Consider the following 4,179-nt stretch of genomic DNA (forward strand, 5'->3'; position numbering starts at 1 on the left):
TACGGTGCGAAAGAAGTTCAACATACATACGTACATACATAGACTCACACAGAGACCCATATACTCGCAGAGACCCACAGAGACCCGTAGTTTGACGTCCTTCCCCCGCACCTCCGATTAGCACGGCTGGCTACGTACGTTGCGTTCAACGCACACGCACGCGCGCGCAAACGTACGAGGGGGGGTTGGAGGGGAGGAGGCGTCTCACCCCTGCGGGATCTCCATCTGCAGCTGCGACGCCTGCGCCATCGCCTTCATCCACACGCGCATTTCCTCCAGCGAGTCGGCGGCGAAGTAGTAGATGCGCATGCCAGCGTGCCGCGCCTGCCACGGCACACGAGTCAAGTGGCGCCCCCCCCCCCCCCCGCCGGCTTCTCGTGCCTCTGGCTCGGAGGCCCAGCCTGTGGAGGGAGGGGGGGGGGGGAGAACAGAGGAGGTGGGCACGCACGCAGGCAGGCAGGCACGCAGGCACTCACTTAGGTCAGCTGCATTTTAACCCAGTCAGCTGCATTATAACCCAGTCAGCTGCATTATAACCCGACCAGCTGCATTATAACCCAGTCAGCTGCGTTATAACCCAGTCAGCTGCGTTATAACCCAGTCAGCTGCATTATAACCCAGTCAGCTGGATTATAACCCAGTCAGCTGGATTATAACCCAGTCAGCTGCATTATAACCCAGTCAGCTACGTTATAACCCAGTCAGCTGCATTATAATCCGGTCAGCTGCATTATAACCCGGCCGGACTTTACGTCGTGAACTCCGTCGCGATTGTATTTCCCGTTTTTGCCTGCATTGCTTTGATGCATTCGAAGTAACGGCGAAGTGTAACTTCACTGTTGCAGTTGTATTCGTCTGGCATTTAACTTATGAGATTAAAAAAAATACATACTTTGCGTGAATGCGTGTGCGTGCGCGAACACAGACATCGCACGCGTGTACACAAGTGCGTATTTGTTCGCATACAAGTGAGGCTTTCCAGAGCACCAAAATTACATCGTAAATAAATATTCATTAATGTCATCGATTCATCAATGAAAGCCCATTAAAATAGCCATTGTCATCTACTCCTCGTTTTGACAATCCACTGCCGGATGAAGCCCTCCTCATGCCGTGTCAGCCACGGGGGTTGTTTGGCCATACTTCACCGCTCTGGAAAGCCTTGGGCCCAGCGAGTCTCCGAAACTCCATTCCTCAGGAGGGTCCCTGCCCCCCGACCTGATTGGCCAACAGCTTCCTCTCGAGTAGCTTTGCATTTTTTATTGTTTTAGCCCCGTGCGACGACGTGCAGGTCAGCTCGTCTTATAAAAAGAAAATTCGACGCGAGTATTTTCTCCCGTAGGCTTTCCCCCACGTCTTATAAGGGTTTCATTTATTTTTTAATCGACGTACGGCAACGTCAATAATTTCCGCTTTTGAAAAAAAATCGTCGCCGGTTTTTGAACTCCTTTGGAGACGAGAGAGAGCGGCATCTGCCAGCAGGAGCCCACCGCGGAAAGCGCCTAGGCGTGTCCGGAGAACGCCACGAGGAAGGAGGCGTCCCAGAACCACTCCCGAGATCCAACGCCCCATGGCGACCGCACGGAAATTTTTATCTGAAAAGCCGAGGAGCTGTTTTGGGCTAAAAACAAAACGCGGCAAGAACCCCCCCCCCGTCCATCCCCAAATCCTCGCGACCCCGAGCCCAGCCATGCGGGCGCGTACCTTTGTCCGGCGAGTGAAGCCGCCTTGCGAGCGAGCGGCTCGCGAGGTCGGAGTGAAAGGAGCGACGGTCCAACCGAGAAGACACCCAGAGAGGCACGGAGAGGAGGAAGAGGCGTTCCCAGAGTTCCCAGGGGGTCACGCGGCACGGGGGGGGGGAACACATTGACGACGGCGACGCACACACAAGCAGCCACGCGCATCACACCCAGTCCCCCGCATCGCACCCAGTCCCCGCATCGCACCCAGACCCCCCCGCACCGTCTCACCGCACAGCGGCGGTTTCTCAAACTCGCGCGCTGTATGGGGTGTAGCAGCTGCAGCAGCCGGCTGCGGCACGGAGACCGTGCAGGAAAGGTAATTTCTGAAAGTGCACGGAGGGGGGGGGCAAACCGACGTCGCCTCGGTGGCCGTGCCGTTACTACCACGTGCGTCGAGACGCAGCGTCGCTTTGAGAGCAAGCCGCAACGCCGATCGTTAGAACAGTCTAGACGTGTGGCGTGGGGTGGGGGTGATGGAGCTATCCAGAATTTCTCAACGTCCACTTTGAACGAAGCAGATGGTGCGTGGTGATTACTGCGGTTAATACCACACACACACGCACACGTTAATACCACACACTCGCGCACACACGCTAGTACGTCACACATCACGCCTTCTACGTGAGCGAGGGGACAGCGTGAGCGGCGTAGCGGGCAAGCGGTCGCACCCCCCGCACCCTCCACCCGAGGCCCCCACCCCTGCCCACCTGAGCAGGGCGTTAGTGAGCGCGCGGCAGGGAAATCCGTTAGTGGGCGGGTAGTCAAAAAGTTAGCGAGCCGAAAAAAAATAATAAAAACAACCCCCCCCCCCCGTGCAACGACGAGCACGCTGGACATTCACGTCATGTCGCATCCGAGAACACAAAGCACACGTGACCAGCGGCCACTTAAAACGATGGTGAATATTATTGTTGTGATGACAATCACAAAAACGAGAGTGTGCGGGCGTTCGTCAATCCGCCGCGGGATGAAAGGCTCCCCCCCCCCACTGCCACCTCCCACGTGCCGCGGTCGTTGTCTCGGTGACCGTACTTCACCGCGACGGTCGGTGACGCGAGTGAGCGGCGGTGACCCGGCGCCGTGGGCCCCCCGCGTGCGAGCGGAAGGGGGCATCCCGGCACACGACGAGGGTGTGGGTGGCTGGCACCACGCCCGGCCGTCTTCGTCTCCCCAGTGGCGATGTTTACACGCCGCACCGCCAGGCCCGCCTGCTAGGCCCCGCCCGCCAGGCCCGCCCGCTAGGCCCACTCGCTTGCCCACCGTACCTTGAAGGCGAACTTGCGGTTGATTTTATCGTCGGCTTCCACCGGATTCACCTGGAAGCTGGGCAGGGAGATGCTGCCCAGGACACCCTCCTCCTTGTTGTCTGCGCTCCCCCACGGCAGGCGGCCACGGGGCGGGTGGGGGGGGGCAGAGTCAGCATGGTTGGGAGGGCAGGGGGGGGGGACAGCGAGCCCGTTGCCAGGGAGCTCCCGTGGCACGGGGCGGAACGTCGGACATCGAGGCCCCAGCGACGGCACGACGGCGGAGCGACCGGGCCCGCCCACTCGTGGCGACTCGGCTCCCGGCACGTCACAAGTAACCGGGGTAACGAGGTGGTGAGGGCTCGGGGTGAGAAGTCAGGGGTCAGAGTGCACCACTCACCTTTGTAGTAGAACAGGCAGAAGTCGGACAGCACGAACCAACGCTGCTTCCACAGCTTCATCCCCGTGCTGTCCTGTGGTGCCGACAGCCACACAGCCACTGCGTTAGGACGAGACTCCTCTATGTGAGTCTATGCGTCTCTGTGTGATGAGTCTGTGGGTCTCTGTGAGTCTGTGGGTCTCTGTGTGAGTCTGTGGGTGTCTTTGAGTCTGTGGGTCTTTATGCAAGTCTGTGGGTCTCTGTGTGATGAGTCTGTGGGTCTCTGTGTGATGAGTCTGTGGGTCTGTGTGAGTCTGTGGGTCTCTGAGTGAGTCTATGCGTCTCTGTGTGATGAGTCTGTGGGTCTCTGTGAGTCTGTGCATCTCTGTGTGAGTCTGTGGGTCTCTGTGTGAGTCTGTGGGTGTCTTTGAGTCTGTGGGTCTTTATGCAAGTCTGTGGGTCTCTGTGTGATGAGTCTGTGGGTCTGTGTGAGTCTGTGGGTCTCTGAGTGAGTCTGTGGGTCTCTGTGTGATGAGTCTGTGGGTCTCTGTGAGTCTGTGGGTCTCTGTGAGTCTGTGGGTCTTTATGCAAGTCTGTGGGTCTCTGTGTGATGAGTCTGTGGGTCTCTGTGTGATGAATCTGTGGGTCTGTGTGAGTCTGTGGGTCTCTGAGTGAGTCTATGCGTCTCTGTGTGATGAGTTTGTGGGTCTCTGTGAGTCTGTGGGTCTCTGTGTGAGTCTGTCGGTCTCAGTGAGTCTGTGGGTCTTTATGCAAGTCTGTGGGTCTCTGTGTGATGAGTCTGTGGGTCTGTGTG

The 4,179-nt window shown here is 58.0% G+C and overlaps 1 long non-coding RNA gene across 1 annotated transcript; it reads right to left on the reverse strand.

Annotated features, from left to right (window-relative positions):
* Positions 1-278: 278 nt before the first annotated feature.
* On the reverse strand, positions 279-3,463 carry LOC116937919 (uncharacterized). The gene is made up of 3 exons (XR_004402087.2): positions 3,387-3,463; positions 3,008-3,108; positions 279-324 (listed from the first exon to the last, which is right to left on the reverse strand). It is a non-coding gene; the product is annotated as an uncharacterized LOC116937919 (long non-coding RNA).
* Positions 3,464-4,179: the final 716 nt, after the last annotated feature.

The sequence above is a fragment of the Petromyzon marinus genome, unplaced genomic scaffold (assembly GCF_048934315.1).
Source record: "Petromyzon marinus isolate PM22_M1 ecotype Great Lakes invasive population unplaced genomic scaffold, UKy_Petmar_22M1.pri1.0 PM_G_Scaffold_7, whole genome shotgun sequence".
In the NCBI taxonomy this organism is placed as follows: domain Eukaryota; kingdom Metazoa; phylum Chordata; class Hyperoartia; order Petromyzontiformes; family Petromyzontidae; genus Petromyzon; species Petromyzon marinus.